We start from the raw sequence: 17,560 nt of genomic DNA on the forward strand, positions 1-17,560 counted from the left end.
AATACGCGCGCGATATCGAAACTGGCGATACCTGCGCCGCCAGCGTCGAAAAAGTGAAAGTGACGTTTCTCTGATAGATCGCGGCGTTAGGAGGAGGAGGAGGAGGAGGAGGAGGAGTATCTTAAAAATAAATTTTCACATTTGGACTTTGCGTCGCAATATCTCCGCTCGTAAGGCACGTAGCGGAATATTATGAGAGAAACCCCCCCCTAATTGGACCCCAAGCTATCGATCAAGCCTACTTAGAACTTGATCCGTTCACTCGTTATCGAGATCTCAACATCTCGGGTACTCGCAACCCGTCGCGTCGCGTAAAAGAGTCACGGTCGGTCTCGCTCCGCGTGTACTTGGCGCGAGACACTACCGTGTCTCTTGATCCCGTAGAGTTTCACCCCAATCATGAGGCAACGAATACTCCCTCGTCTTTCAGTAAATCTCAGCAATATCGTGTAAATATTATAACACGCTTGAGCGATTTAAAATGCATCACTCATCGACTATGCAGATGCAAAATACGGTGACACCTTGAGGAAGCAGATACCTATTGATTCGCGCCGACTTCGAGTCGTCGTGATAAAAGAAGCTGAGAAAGAAAAAAAAAGCGCGATTATACGCCGTCTCGCTCCGCAAGAAACATTGATCTCCAATAATTTATGTAACATATTACCCGTGCGCCGCGCACTTGTCACGACGTAACCGATTTACATTACACAGTCAATTTTCATTCGTCGTAAACAAACTCCAATATGTTCCGGCAATAACTAATGACAAACGCAGCAGTTATTTTAATATACGTGTGCAATATCTAAAAACAGAACATATCGTCGATTGGTGTCAGCGAAAAAATAGAGAAGTCATATTATATCAAAGATGGAATGTATGAATGAATGAATGGAATACGTGTCAAAGTTCCGTTTTTCCATTATTTTTCCGCGTTGACAGTAGTTTCATATTATTTTTCCAAAATAACAACAATTTTCAAAAAAATTATAAAGAACGGAAGAAATTACGAACGTTTACTAAGTTTATCGCAAAATAACGATAAAAGCGTTTTACGAACCTGCGTAAGTCGCATTTAAGTCACGAAATTCTTGAAGATAAAGAACAACGATTAAGATATGAATGTCCATTTATGGAGTCACTATTTTTAAGGACAATACAATTAGCTATTTTTAACGGCAACATATTTTTAACGTCTATTCTATTAACGTTGCATCTTTCTCGTTGCGTTAAAGTATAAATTCTCAAAAATATAACTCTCAAATTTATTAAATATTCATTAACCGATAGCTTATTCGTGAGTAAATCTTAAAAATAAACCTTGAAAAAATATAGAATTACAATAAAACGCAATTTTAACCAGATATTATTTTTTGCTTTTAATCTCACGAGTAATTATATCTATCTAATAATTTACTTAATAATTAATTATTTGATAAAAGAAGAACCATTTAACGTACATATCGGATATATTTCGGTGTGCTTTATCACGCTACAACGATAAATCTAGACAGAGTTTGGTTTGATAAATTAATTTTGTTGCAAACCCATTCTACTTTTTCAATACACTTATATTTATGGATAGTAACCGAACTTTCTCTCGAATCACGGTGACAAGAGTATCGTCTCGTCACATTTCTCGCACATCTTCCTAACCAGCAACTGTAGCACGCGGCCTAACAAGGATTCTCCTTCGTCCTTTATCGTAAAGAGTACACAAGGCACTTTCCGCCAAGCGGAAACTATTTTTAGATCACCGGAGAGCTCTCCATTTGGCTCAGCGACACTTCCACGAGGAACTAAGAAAACTGGCAAATACCGGAATGTATCCGCGTGCCATCCCGTATAAATTCCGCGGGTGCCCTCTGTAGAAGTAGTCCATTATGGTGGAACGAACCGTGGACTCAACGGGATAACCGAGAAATCTCTTCAGAAGGCACTTCAAGCGAAAACGCGCTCATCCCGCGAACCAATTGGATAACGAGCGATAAAAATTTTAAGATTTAAATAATCTGCAACGGATGGAAAGCCGGAACGCTCCGCGAATTAATGTATCCCGTATTCGTTTTCGTCGGAAAAATTATGTTTTGTTTCTTTTCATATATAAAGCAGCCTGTAATGAAATTTTTCTTTTTTTTTCTCACAAGATCATCTTAAAAAAAAAAGATGAAACGCGCATTATCAAATTATTAATCTGAGACTGAAGAAACAAAAAAATGAGTTTTGTTATTGGAAAATATCGCGGTATCACGCTCGCTCTATTATATGCTCTTTCAATTGCGTTTCACGCGGCTCTCGGATAGACAATTGTATTGTCTATGGAAGAGTTAATAACAACGCTAAACATAAAAGGACTCACGTTTATCTCCGCCTTTTATTTCTCTTCGGGTTCCTATGTCTCTTCTTCAAAAAGGCTGCCTTTTCTTCCTCTTCTCCCTCGAAGAAATTTCCGAGATCAGTAATCCTCGCACGAATCGAAGCAGCACGATGCTCAAGTTCAAACTACGGAAATTTGTTCCGTTTTTACAAAACAGAAGGCCATGACTCCTGAACGACGGTAACGATCTAGAAAACAAACCAATCACAATCAAAGATTAGATTAGATTAGATTAGATTATAAAATATCTCAGAAACATTATTTATCTCTAGTGTATAATAGCTGATGAAAAAGTGTGTCTTGAGTACAATATAAGTTTCGATAACGCAATGTATCAAGCAGATCTAATTTATCCAATAAATCTTGCGTACGATTTTTTATTAGTAAAATCTTTTATATTTTTATGAGAAATATATATATATATATATATATATATATATATATATATAAATGTATAACGCATGCACAATACAGTCCAATATTGACAAGACTTTTCCAATCGTCATGGTACAATAAAGGTTTTAAAATTCGGTTATTCTATATTTCCAGAATATATGATATTCATACACACATGTACATTTGTATATTGCTGGCATATCACAATTTCGATTCTTATTGAAACGATTGATATCGATTCTATCGATTTCTTCTATTAAAAAACAACTAGACAGATAAGCGAGAATAAATTGATATTTTGGATTAAATAGATAAATTTTATATAGAAGAGCAATATCTCTCCTCTATGAAATATTTAATGGTTAAAACCACAGCTTCTCTCTTTCCATGTGGAATACATATTTAATTGTTTGTGAGATTGTTTAATATAAATCTTGGAAGTTTTTAAATCTATATTTAGAAGAAATTATAAAATTAAAAACTAAACCTATTTATTTAAACAAAAGCTATAAATACTGATCTTCAAACAGTGATGCGAGAGCACTCAAACGAATTGGCCGCGGCAACAAATTGGTGTCCCTTTTTTTCTAACGCACTCTACGATGACAAAGAGCTCTTTACCCAGTACGCGATTTGAGGCGAGGAAACGAGGATTAAACGAGAGATCCGGCGCGCGGCGACTTAATGCGACGCGTAAGAGGACTAATGCGCACAGATTTGTCGAACGTCGTCACGTATAGTCTTACGCATTCAAGTGCGCAGCGAAACAAGTTAATTAAGAGGACCACCCACGGCAGTATTTTCGTTCCTCGACGAGATTGGCGACATTCCAAGTGCGGCACCTCGAGAGTCGATTTTCCGCTTTCGTATCGTCTTCAAACGCCTCAACGTCGACACCTCTCGGAATCGAGCATCGATTTCCATTATCTTTCCATTATAAGAAAGTTACAAAGTACATTTTCATTTTGATTGCAATTGATTAATTTGACAGATAAATAGAGCGATTCGTATTTATTACATTTCTCAAAATGAGAAACAGAAAGAAGAGATGATGTTTTGCGCAATGTAACTCTCGCGAATATAATTTCAATTATATAGATATCATATACGAAAATAGCATTTTTCTTTTTATTATCAAATCACATAACCGTATTACTTGTTTAATACATTAATCGATCGATAAATAACGTTTCATTATTATTATTAAATGAAGACGTAGGTAAGAATGCGAAATAGCAGACATAATTTATAAAAACAAAACTTTTTGCAAAAAGTATATTTCATATGACTTCATAATTATGTGGAGCATCATACAATAACTAAGAAATTGCTTCTTTATTATTTCATACTCTATTCATACTCTATCTTGTTCGGTATTACATCTTCCTATAGCTTCTCTTTCTCTTTCTCTTCTATTATCCTTCGCTATGCATCTGTGAACGCACAATGTAATTTCAAGCTTGACCTGAACTTCACGGAGAATAGTCTCGCATCTATAACTTTATCAAGCTCTGCCCAATTACATAGCCGACAAGATCTCCGGTATGACCAGTGAACCAACGATGATGCCTCACTGTTTAATCCCTCGTAATAGAACTTAATGCCATATTTTACGAGCTCGTAAAGCAGGCAATTAAGATCGCCACGGACCGTCATCGATGCTATTTGGTGGCTCGTCGGGAAAATTGATAGCAAATTAAATGTTGTTCACTCAAAGATGCGCTTGCCATTCTTTTACGTTTATTAATACATAAAACCATCGGAATGTCGATTCAAATTACAGATTCCAACTTAAAGCTACTTTTTCCAGCACAAAGATTTTAAGCAAAATAAATTCTTTTATCGCAAAATCTCGACTTCCAACATTATCTCTCTCGCAGATAAAACCTTGAATTCAATTTCGGTCAAAATTTACTTGATTTTATGATAAATAATGAAGATTCTTGATACAATCCATGAAGGTACAATCACTGTTACAACAATATATCTATCCCGGTTTCGTTCGCTCACACACTGTTTAGTTGTAATCCTACCGTTTCCCTATCCTCCGAGTTACGACGTTAATACGTCGAACTAACAACTTTCACGACAGAACAATGACTGCGGAACGGGTTCTCATTATACCGAGACTAGATTAGCACAGGCAGTTCATTAAGCTTGCGAGCTATATATGTAGGATCCGGGGCGATAAATATTTACGTACTGCCGAATGTGGGTTACGTTTGCATATCGCACCCACGGAAGGATATTAAGAGCCGTTGCGAATACTATGGATCGAGAACGACGGGGGGGGGGGGTACTACTGCGTAATAGTCCTGATAAGGAACTCACTTCCTTCGACTCACGCATCACGAGTTTTCCGCTTTTATCGTTTTGCCTTTGGCCATCAACTCCCCCATTACAAGCCCACGTCCGTTTGTCTGACATATTACTCGCTTATTTAAATACCGTTACCATCTGAGTTCCAACATATCAAATTTCCTTCATCGGAGACCCACTTTATCCTAAAATTATCCTTCCATTATTCTTTACGACTCTCTGTGTTTATTACTGTTTATACATGCGGAATATCTTTCTATCGGAAATTCATATCTCTTTCGACTGTCTCAATGCCCTCGTTCTTGCCTCGTTTTTGCCTCGATAGCTAATAATGTGCCTTCATACATATTATTAGCTATCAAATATTAGCCTTACCTTTTAAGCCATCAAGATTAAGTCCGCGCCTATTTTATATATCTGTCACAAGGAATACGAATATCTGGAATGCTATCGACTGGAAACTCGGAAGAAATTTGGAAAGAAAGAGGTTGGCAGAGTGAATCGAACGCTGAAAAATTACAGGATACATTTGGAATTGGCTAACTTATTGTTAGATCAGCGCGGAAGACAAGCTCTCAGGAATGATCGATGACGACATAATTATTAATCATTTGGTACTTATCACGCGAGCAATATCTCTTAGGAACTTAGTGTGGGAGAATGAATAGTCTGAATGCAAACGCCGATCGATCCAACGGGCAGATATAAAGAAAACTCGAGGGCGAGGAGATATACGAGCGAGAGAAAACTATTTCTATGACAGAGAAGCTCTCTCCAATGCTTGTTCAAATGCTTATTCAGATTCAATTCCGATCGGTCGATGAGCGTGCCCGCCGAGTTTCGAGAGCACGCTCGCCCCGATCCCGGAGAGCACGGTCGTGAAGCTGCGTGGCGTATACAACCGAGAGTCATATAAAAATAAAGGCATCGGGAGATGCCGCGAGAATTCCCAGAATCCCGTTTCCGTATTTTCTCGCCACCGTGCACGTAACATCTGTATATTTGCGCTCTCGTGCGTATCTCGTCCGCGGGATATTGCGATATGGACGTGCCGAAATAGAGAAATGAGAGAGATAATGGATTGTGTGTGAATGAAAACTCGCGGGTTTATTATTATTTCGCGCATGTTGTAATATGTATCCGTAACTCCGCGCATGCGCGGAGAATCTGATTTGCCTCAGTAACCTCGCGGTACACTTTACATCGGGGTTTCCTAATTCGCGGCGCGAGCGAGGATAGAATCTCTGCATTGTACGAGCATTGAATTATTCGCGTTACATCTCATACGACAAAGAGCGTATTGAATTCTATACCGCAACATCACCTCGCACGTTTCATATCATATTTAAAGGGTATTAAGCTTTAAGGCCTTGCATACTCGACGCCCGCGATTTACGTTCTATCGCCGTTGAAACCTTGCACTTCCGATTCGACGCTGCGAGAAGCGCGACGACGCATTTTTTCCCCCCTCCGCCGATCGCCGTATTCGGCAAATGAATGACTTACCTCGCGTGCGATCGTTTATTCATGCGTCGCTTATAAATGAATCATCGCGCATTCGCTCGTGCGCCTCGGATGCGCCACGACTCTCACTTCAATGACAATTACATTCGCTTTCCGCTCGCCTTGACAACCGGGGCGGCCCCAAGGACGTCTTAGACGGACGTCTCTCTCTGTAACATATCCACTAACTGCATCCTCGTTTTCTCCCGCTGCTCCACTTCTATTTTCTTTTTTTTTTTTTTAAGCACCGGGCTACTCAACAAGAATCAAATTCTGAACTTTACGCGAGTTGCTTCCACATCGCTATAAATGCTTTAATTAGAAACTTTACGTGGATTTTCAAATAAGCTAGTTTTAAGATCTAGGCTATTTTTTGTGAAACATAAAATGCAGATATTAACGTTATATTGTTTACTGTATCTCAAATTATTTATTATACTTCCATAATATTCCGTTTATGTTCATCCAATATCGTATTCAATCATAAAATGTGGTTTATTTTGTTACAATTTAAAATTGTAGTGAAGAAAGCGTTCAATTAATTTATCATGGGAAAAAAACACAAACTCCAATTCCGAATCTGCAAGCTTGACAACAATTTTGTTTTGATTAAAAAAAATACAAATTAAGCTTAAATAACAAATATTTTCCAACGTTACTTTTGTCCTGCATCAACATTTACTTGCTACTTAATGAGTTGATGCAACTGCGAGCCCAATCGAGCGAGTTGCGTGGATGTTCTCTATATAGTCTACCTGGCAACTATCGGAAATCGACACTTGACCCAAGACGTCGAAGTGAAACGTAGGTACCTCTTAGTAGGACATTTAGTTTTAAACGAAAGGGTCTGTCGGTCTCTGTAAGTACACGTTCGAGTACTAACTGAGAACTCCAATTCCCTTGGAAGTGCCGAGCGATGGAGGTGACTAAAATAGTAGGAAAGAAAATGACAGGACCGGAAAAGCTCGGAGCTGAAAGCAAAACGGTATGCGAAAGAAGAGAAGGAGAGAGAAAGAAAACACCGAATATTTACGCTTTTATGGCTGGCACTTCGTCGTAGTCGAAAGAAGCTTCGGAATCGACCGAAGACAAACTCTCTTTTCCGGTACTGAATCGCACTGAATGTTGCGCGACACTTGCAAAACTTTAATGAAGCATTCAACTTTGACGATAAAGCGGAGAATAAATTTGCCGCGGCAAATTATTTATGCCTTCTTTTGTTATCACAGAGTGATTGGAAGAAAAAATGGAATATGAAATGTGCTGCTTTGAACAACCTTCAAACGGAATCTTTAAGCGTAAGTTAAAGTTAGGAACCTTGCCGCACAGTTTCTCCTCTCCAAATACTTCGTTGATAATTCAATATAATTTCCCTCAAGATAATTCCCATGCACGAAGCCACGAATAATAATAAAGCCACTCAATAGCTAAAAATCATTGATATTAGAAATCGCATATAGCTTATATAATATATTTCTTTAAATTTTCAACTATCATATAATAATTTACAGATACGATAACAATTAATTTATTGAAATGTATAATTTATAAAATAATTTCAGTCTTTGCTCTTTATATGTAAAATTTTCAATATATACATCTTTCCACGACTAGCATGTCTGAAATTCAAGATAAGTGTGAATCCATTCGGTTTATATACTTTAGGATGAATCGTTCTCTCAGGCGACTCTACTTGCATTTACTCTTTTAATATTAAACTCGATTCACACAGAGGAAAAATCTGCGCGCTCTTCTATCCACAAATCGTCGAACATGCATTCGATGAAGAAAACATCTGAAAATATTTTTACGAATTCGCAAATCGTGAAAGTGGGTAAGAGAGGTAAGAGACAGGCGCCACGAGATGGATCGACTGTCTGCTACTGTATACAGCGTGGATAAGGGTAAGGGGGAAACGATTTGTATGTCTCTCGACGCGGCGAACAGCTGCAACTGTTCGCACGTGAATATCGACACGCTCGCGACGTCGATGACACTAACGATGACATCGTTTTCAACGAAGAAGAGCCCCAAGATGACGATGATAAATTGGCGACGGTTTCCACGGAGGACGGAAAAATCACGCGAGAGCGACGTGCGATTCGTTCATTCGGATCTATTCGTCCGAAAAATATATTCGCACACTAGCGGGACAACTCAGAAGCAAGAAGACGTATGTTAGGTTAACCCTAGGTTAGCTACATGTATGTATAGTTAGTTAACCCTAAGACACAACATGACAATCTCAACTTGACATTTATGAGTTTCATTAATTTGTGTCTCTCTTATCATATTAATAAATATTACAAAGTTTTATTCGCAAAAAGCATACGTTGAAAATCGGAACAATACAACATGAGTCATTACATTTAAATTATTTTGAAAACTTAGTTTATTTAATTGATCATTGAATTAAAACAAGCTCAGGTACGGAACAGTTTTGTAAAGTAAATGACTTGTAATAATCAAATATGGCAAAGTAATATAATCATTTTGTTATAAAAGTGTAACGCTTTAATTTTCGCAATTTTTCAAGATATAGGAAAGTTTTAAAAACGTAAACATTAGAGAATACAAAATTTATTATCTAGTATAAAAAAAGTTAGATATTTTTTAAATCTTTAATTTTTGCTCTTCAAAAATTTCCCACAATCAAAATAAGATTATACTTTTTATTATAAGAATCGTAGAGAAACGTCACTGAATGTAAAATGTTCCTTAACACTCCTATTTCCTTAGAAATTCATTGATAAAATCAGCATATCAAATGCAACGACCTAGTATAAAAATAATTCTCATCAGATATTCCTTGAGTACCAGCTTTACGTTCGTCGAGGAATCAATAATTAAAAGAAAATACGATAACACTCTCCGGGGCATTTATAAAAATATCTTGGCGTGTGCGAAAGTGATCTAACAAGGTTGAGACGTAAGTTCGACTTGCAATGACTTGCTCACAAAGGCGATTATCATCGACGCACGACAAGCGATGCTAAAGCTAATCGATCGCAACGTGGAAGAGGCGCTCTCGAACTGCGTCGCACACCGCATTATAACGTATTGATTACGATCTGCATTGAGCAGATGTAATTATTGTCAACCTTCGTGCCGAGTAAAATGCCTAACTAGCCTTTACGTCGGCCTACAACAATCGCCGAACGAATAACGAGACAATTAAGCCTGCCGGAAGTCGTAAGAGACCACTCCAAATTTAATTGACTCGTCGCGATACGTTCTGTTTCCAAGTTAAATTCGAATCGATTACGTTAAACGAAGCGGACCATCAAGCTGGCAATGTAACGCTGCCCGTCATTAAAATGCATCACAGAACCTGTATATGCCATAGACAAGAAATTACTTAATGCTAATCCCTAACCTGAGACAAAAAGATTCCTATTATTTGTTCGATATTAATTTTAATAACCCGCATCGATATTCAATCTATACAGATTCTCTCCATTCCAATTCCAATTATTCGAAAGTTCTCTTATACAATCAGATTTTTAAAAATATAAAATCTTAAATTTTTATAAAGACGTTGCAATTTCCAAAAAAATTTTTTGTTAATACATTCGTATATTATAGATTCCAAATTTTTATTTCTTTTTTTTCTTAATTGTTTCATTATAAAATTATGTTTGTAAATGTAAATTCACCTCAATTACTATCTTTATACCAATTCGCCGTTGAAGATGTATCCAATAGAAAATTAGAAACTCCGCGCTCAAATCTTCTACATTTTAACTATGAAAAAATCAACTCGATATCATGAGGGGGAGTAACCTTCTTATCAAATCCCACTCTTTTCCAGCATTATGCGCGCGACGGCGCGAGCCTTTAAAGCAAACGATATTGCGAAACTTAATGCGGCGCCTAGAGCGCGGCGTGCGAGCACGATGACGGAAAATTCCTTATCTCCGCGCGAGTTGCAAGTTTCGTAAAAATCAAAGGCCGTCGTCTTGGCCGCGCCGAAGACGGCGATGGAGAGAGTTAGAAATAATTGGCGGGGTCGAGCCATGGCGAAGGAAAGCATTGTAGTAAACTCTCGTTCTTGCGTTCTGAGAAGTCGCGACGCTTACGACGGAAAATCAGATTCCTTTGTGCGCCGCGGAAATGCAAAGGAAAAAGAAAAAGAATTCCTACTTGCCAGACGATAAATGAAAGAAGACGTATCGTCGGCCTTTACTCGCGAAACGCGACGAAATGACTGTGATCTCGTAAAGCCGAGCAAAGGAGGAACCGTATAACGGCATGTCAAATAGATAACGCTATAACGCCATCACAATAAATTATATTTCCTGCATTTATTTTAGTTTGATGGAGTAAAAAACAAAAAAGTGGACTCTACGAGAAAAGAAATTAGTAAAGGAGTTCCACGTTTTTAATGGAAATTGTAATGGATACATAATAAAATAGAACTTTTCCATTTTAGATTTGATATCTCAAAATTTTAAGATTGAATTTTAAAACAATCTTGCCCTTGTATCTCGCTTAAAACTTTGCCAGGATATTGTGAACAAACGCCGGGAAAACTGCTGTATAAACGTCATAGAGAACTTGAGTTTCACATTGCGCGACGACTCTCGTTAATATTGCACGTGGACTGCAAAGCAATAAAGTTTACGCGCAAAACAAAAGTGCTAAAGATAACTCGTTAGCATCCAAGGACGGGGCAAGTAATTAGCCATATCAAACGGAAACTTCGCGAGACATCCTACGAACGCCTCGCCTCGCCTCGCCTACGTATAGGAACAGCAGTAAGCTCCGTTTCCATCGTGACATCGATAATTTGATCCCGATTGTTTCAATCTCGACAGCCACGACAGTCTCGAAGGAGCTTGAAAACATTACGAATGAAAGACTTGAAGACATACCACGTGCAATACCACTCGACGCTGTTAAACCTTTCTTATTCGACATTCCTCCATGAAAAATATTCCATATGCAATTCGATAAGTTTATCAAGATGCACAAAGTATAATTCACGGATACGCGCATTACAAACAAAAATCCGTGTCTTATTGTTAGATGGTTGTCCGGTTCAATTGGCAAACGCGAAAGAAAAACGTTTTGTTTAGAAAGGAAAAAAACAAACGCAAACAGAGTATACCATTTCTAATTCTCAACGGAAACGAACGAATGTAGCGCACTTTTCGTTCCGAGTTCCTGTCCGAGAGCCACGCGATATATGTATATTTAGCTACCGTGACATTTTTCCCCAGGGTTGTCGTTTCGTCGTCGTATCCCTCATCCGCCTCTGCATCGATTTACGGAGAAACGAAAGATGTTTCAGAAAACGAAGAAGTTGTTTCTTATTAACGTAAATGTTTCTGTATTGTTTATGTCGTTTGTGAGATACAGATCCACAATAAATTCTAACCCTCGTCGATCACGTTTTTATGTGTACTTAAGTCTAAACCGACGTAAAATGATTTGCTGATAGTTGAATTCATAATGCACGCAATTTATTTAACTTTTGCCAGTTGAAACGCTCGCTCTTTCTCGTTCGGTTTTTTCTCATTAAAAAATGAGCTGAAGGATGTTACACATCAGCACATTCATGATACCTCGTTTTGCATAACAAGATCTGCACGTCGCTATCTTCCACATTCTGTTAAAGCGACCGAATAAAAACTTTGAGTGCTATTTACTTAATTCAAAATTTTAAGCACTACGAAAATTATGATGCATCAATAATACAGAATCTGTATTATTAACGCATTGCCGCGTATCCTGTATCGCACTGCGCTAATTAATTCTAAACAACTCATCTAACAATATCAAGTCTCTATTCAGCTAGAAACAGATTCAGGCAACCGCTACCAAAATTTAATGGATCGTTAGATATATGATTATCACATACCATTGATACCGTTGAATATTTATTGGAGAAACATTTCGGCATTTGCATGCTCAAGAATCTAATTTACGCCGATTTAATCTGCTGTACTAATCTGCAACTTACCGAATACGCATTTCGCTATGCATATGTTTAGTTTTCCTGTACGCACAATTTGAGTTTCAATATTCACATTCGCTGTTAATCTGCTTGTTTAGAAGATACGCGCCCAAACAAATCCATAAATTTTGTTTGTAATTCGAATTATGATTCTCATTGCATATATATAATCTCTAGTTTATTATTTATTAAATAATTTAATTAATTTCTGCGTTATTACTTCACTAGATATCTCTGTCTTCTATTCTGTTATACGAGAAAAATATAAAGAGAGAGAGAGAGAGAGATCGGGGAAAACTATTACCAATGATATACACTTTTCTTGTTTAAGTTATTAAACTCGATATCGACAATATCGACAATCATATATAAATATGTACTTATGCAGTTTACCCGTTGCCATTTTCACAAAAGTCGCGCGATTTGCAACGTGTATTTGAAATATCTGTTCCATGCTCGTCGCGATGTAAAACTACATTTACGCTTTTTCTTTATCGTAAACATGCAGAAACAGTATTAAAATGCTTTAAATAGCATCTCTATGTATAAAACTGCTTTTCGTAAACAAACGGATAATGGATATGGAAAGTAATATAAAACAATCAAATATATAAAGTATTCGATTAATATTGATATCAAATATCAGGGCATCAGGTAAATTTGACATCGTTATTCCATAATGCAATACTTTTTTAGAATTTTGCTTACATTTCTCTCCATAATCGAATGCATGTGAAAAAAGTAAAGTTTAATAACAAATAATTTCATAATTTAGAATATTCCAGTTTGTGAGCTTGTTAATCAACCATAGGCTACGACAGTTTGCAGGTCACAGTCATCGGCACGTGCCCGAGATACGTAATAAAATTCTGTTAGCACAAATACAATCCGGCGATCGGCGGACGCGAAGTAAACTAGAGCGATATCGCTAACCGTGATATCGCGGAAATTAAAAGAAGAAAAGCGAGCGAGAAGAGAGAGAGAGCCCAGCGAGAGCGGCGTTGCGTCGCCGCTGCTTATCTTCCCGCGGGAAAACAAATTTCAATTATCGTTCCCTCATTAAACCGCCTTAAGCTGCCCCCACGGCATCGGTACGACGCGGCCGACGCGAAACGAAAAGGCGGAAAGGCAACGGCCGGGGAACCCGGGGAGAAAGACAACGGATCGATGAGGGCCGCACAACCGGCGGAATGTATAACGGCCTGTCCATCGCGAGCTGGATCAATACGCCCGGCGAATTTCACGCGAGTCTGAAAGCCACGCGCCAGACGCTCTTCGGCCGATACCGTCCATTTCTACGGAATGCCACGTGCGTTGAGAGGCATTTGAAAAATTCAGACGCAACTTTGCCGCGCGGGACACTGCTGTGCGTTAAAATGGAGTAAATGGTGCAATGAACGAACTGCCAACCGCTATTGTTACAGATAATTGAGCCTTCCGTCGAGTAGAGGTTCCGTGTTTCTGTCACGTACGCATGCTGCATCGATTAAAGTCTCCGGGCTGTTAATTTTGTGTGACGTGCTATTTAAATTAAAAGTAGGGAACGTAAATTTGTAATAAATTAATACTGAATTTAGTAGCGGAAACATATTAAATTAGGGACAAAAGAGGAATACTATAAAAGTGACAAAGTCACTTACTGAATAAGCGTAAGCTCCCGTAAGTAATCCGATAATCCAGTTCTGGTTTATAACTAGATCATTTAAGAATAACAGTAATATTTTCGCGTTTGTAGAAAGATTTAATTACATTATTTTATACGTGTCCATAGAAATAATGATAAATTGACACTATCAAATTTGTCGAATAACTATATTACGAAATTGTATAAATTATTGAGCAAATTACGCTTTCCTATATACATATTTTTTCATTTATTAAATTATAATTTAAAGAGAGAAAGAGAGAATAAATTATTTTTCTTTAGAAAAATTGAGAGAACAAAAATTTAAATTAATTTAACTCCCATAGACGCGTATATATGCACGTGCACCCGCATCGTTGTGTCCGTATTAATTTTACAGAAGCCGGAAAACTGGTACTATTGGTAAATATCAATAAGGTTTGGAACGCAGGCACACACATGGCGAACGTTTATCGTTACATCCCATGCGGCTTTTGCATTTTTCATCGTATACAGCTCGTCGTACATGTGTCAAAATACAAACGAATTGACTGGACACTCATGGCAAGAAAGGATCGAACGTTAAGCAGTCTTTCACGTGACATCAAGCGTTATCGTGGATGTAGAATGTGCAAGAGCTCGTTGCATACATCAGTAAAATTAAACATTAATTGAGTTAATTTTACTAATTAAACGATTTTCTAAGTTATATGTTATTTTCCTTAATGTAATTTTTAGATTCTTACTTATATAATGTACATTATATCGCGATTGTAATTTAAATATATCGCATACTTTATCCTGGACGAAATTTGCATTTTATTCTATATTCGTCACGAAATGTGTTATATGCGAAACGTGGAAGATTTCACACCTCGTTCGACGTAGTGCCTGTACCTATAAAGGGGGAGCGGCGTGCCCGCCTCTTCCATTTCCAGGACAGATAAAAACGGCCGAGGGGAAAAATAAAAATTACCAGGAGCGGTAGGGTAACGAGAAACTATAGGAGCCATAAAGCGGATCGTAAAGATCGCGAAGGATTCGCATTTCCATGCTCGCGTCGACGAAAAATCCGAGGTCGCAACGCCGCGCCGCGCCGCGCCGCGTAATGCAGGGTGCGCGGCTAGTCGGGTTCACCTGCAGCAAGGCAGGGGTGCATCGGATGCAGCGATGATCAATAACTCGAACCGCACTCGGCCGTCCCCATCGACTCGCCGCGGATCTTAGGTTAGTTCCCGCTCCCGTTTCATCCATTCTCTCGAAAATCCTTCATCATCCACGCACGTATTCGAGACACGCAGCTGGGACGCTTATTTCCGGATTTACGGATTCGTGTATTTGTAGAATAATAAATCAGTCATTTGTAAGGCGGTTAAACTATAAAATTCGTTGCCTGAGTTGCATAATCTGTCTTCGGTTGATTTTAAAAGTGCAATCTTGAGAAAGAAAAAATTGCTTTAGCCCTCTCGAATATATATAAAGCGGTTTATATAAATACGTTACTTTTTACAGTCTTATCGCATATCTAATATTAAATATAATTTTCATATTGTATGTAATATTAAATGTAATTCATTTCATGTTTGATAAATAAAATTCAGCACACAGGTCGCGTTAAAATATTCAAAAATCTCGAAAGAAAGTGTGCTATATGTAAGAAATTGGCGAACGGTGAACGTGATCGCGAGGGCGATCACTGTCGGTCCCTATTTTTCCCACCGGTTTAGTGGCGCAATTTTTCTCTTATTTTTTTTTTTTTACGTACATGCGGGCCATAAAAACGTCCGCCGTTATCGCACGCGCTCCGTAAATTCAGGTCCGCTTCGAGCTTGCTCGAGGTATCGTTATCGAATGCAAAATGGCCGTTAGGCACTACGCGAGGCGAGACCGTCGGGCGTGACGATAGTAGCTATCCACAAACAATGTCTCAATGACCACGATTAAGCGCGGCGACCATGCTATGCGCGCGAGCGTATTATCTAAGCAACAACCCTAAGCGATCAGCCTAAACAACTCGCATGCCAGTTCGCTACGTTTCGCATGAACTCGTGAAAATACAGAATGCTCCGCGTAATCCATTAAGTGCAAGCAAATCGTGTAGGTATATATATGATCCACATACCGGGCTCCAATGTACTTATCACTAAACCCTCCGGCTTCAATCAACATTATTTAACAAGAAGCTGCGATCCGAAAAGAAAAAAAGAGCAAAAAATAACAATGATCGAGACTAGCAAAGATCACGAGCGTCGACAATCATTATTCCACTGCGCAGTCTTTTTCACAATGGAATAAAGGCTCATCGTCGATCGCCGTAAAAAGAGAAGCTGCAAACATAATAAGTATTTTGCTGAATTTGAGCAGCGTGTTTCCAAATCGTAAGCCCTTCGAATGAAAAGAATTCCTTCGAAATCCCTTTTCACCTCCGACATTTATAGAGAGAGGGGGAACTAATTTTCCATTGCAACAAGTGGTAGGGATTATTGCCGCGATCGCGTATATACTCGCTTGCTCGCTTCCAAATACGCTCAGGTGGGCGTCACATTTTATCGAGGTGTTCTGCAAATTCTCATACTTGAGGCGAAATATCCTTATCAGTTGTCACCAGCTATTTGTCGGTGCGGGTGTTTTGTATTCGTTAACATTAGCATTCCGTTTTTTGAATTAAGAGATGTCGTAAAAAATAGAAACGAGCTAGTTACGAAATTGTGCTCGCAGCTGTTCCTTTCGTCTAGTTTTAAAAACGCGTGAATGTTATTGAAACGCCAGAGATGCGTAAGCTTGACTTTGATAAAATCTGTGACTTTGGATAATTTTTGGAAAAATAATTAATTGTCTTGTGCAAAAACACACATATAATGATCATGTATTATATCTCATTAAAAAAAGTGATCATATATACAATACCCGTTAAACACACGGAGAAACTGACATGCAATGAGTGACAATCGATATCATTACTGCCCCCTCGTATCTCCTATAGCAATTTTCGCAAAATAAAAATGAAAGGGAGAGAACGAGAGGGAGAATGAAAAGGAGCAAGGATACGGACAAAAAGGGCCAGTACTTACGCTCGTAAATTCCGCGGTCGCCAGCGACGGACGCGTTTTTACGAGCATCGCGAAGTCGGATAAACGTCGGACCTAATGCAGACCTAAATCGAATTATGCGAATCGGAGACGGGCCCCACGAGACAGATAATAGGATATCCCTCGGAAAACGGGATCGGACTCCTTTCTTCCGAGGGAGATTAAGCGTTAATAGCCGCGGCTATATAAACGTACACAAGGGAGAGAATCCGTAAACGTATCCTTATTTCGATCGTTATCTGTGGATTAAATAAGCAGATATTCCTTTTGCTATCTGTATGCAACTTAAATTT

General features: G+C 38.4%; 1 protein-coding gene across 2 annotated transcripts in view; it reads right to left on the reverse strand.

Moving 5' to 3' along the window:
* Pde9 (phosphodiesterase 9) overlaps positions 1 to 17,560 on the reverse strand; it is a 187,151-nt gene that overhangs the window by 98,080 nt on the left and 71,511 nt on the right. For both annotated transcript variants that reach the window (XM_077406259.1, XM_077406258.1), the window contains exon 2: positions 2,360 to 2,565. The gene's annotated coding sequence lies outside the window, so the exon portion shown is untranslated. The remainder of the gene's footprint in view (positions 1 to 2,359; positions 2,566 to 17,560) is intronic.

The sequence above is a fragment of the Temnothorax americanus genome, unplaced genomic scaffold (genome assembly GCF_048541705.1).
Source record: "Temnothorax americanus isolate GAGA-0224 unplaced genomic scaffold, ASM4854170v1 Scaffold20, whole genome shotgun sequence".
NCBI classification, from domain to species: Eukaryota; Metazoa; Arthropoda; class Insecta; order Hymenoptera; family Formicidae; genus Temnothorax; species Temnothorax americanus.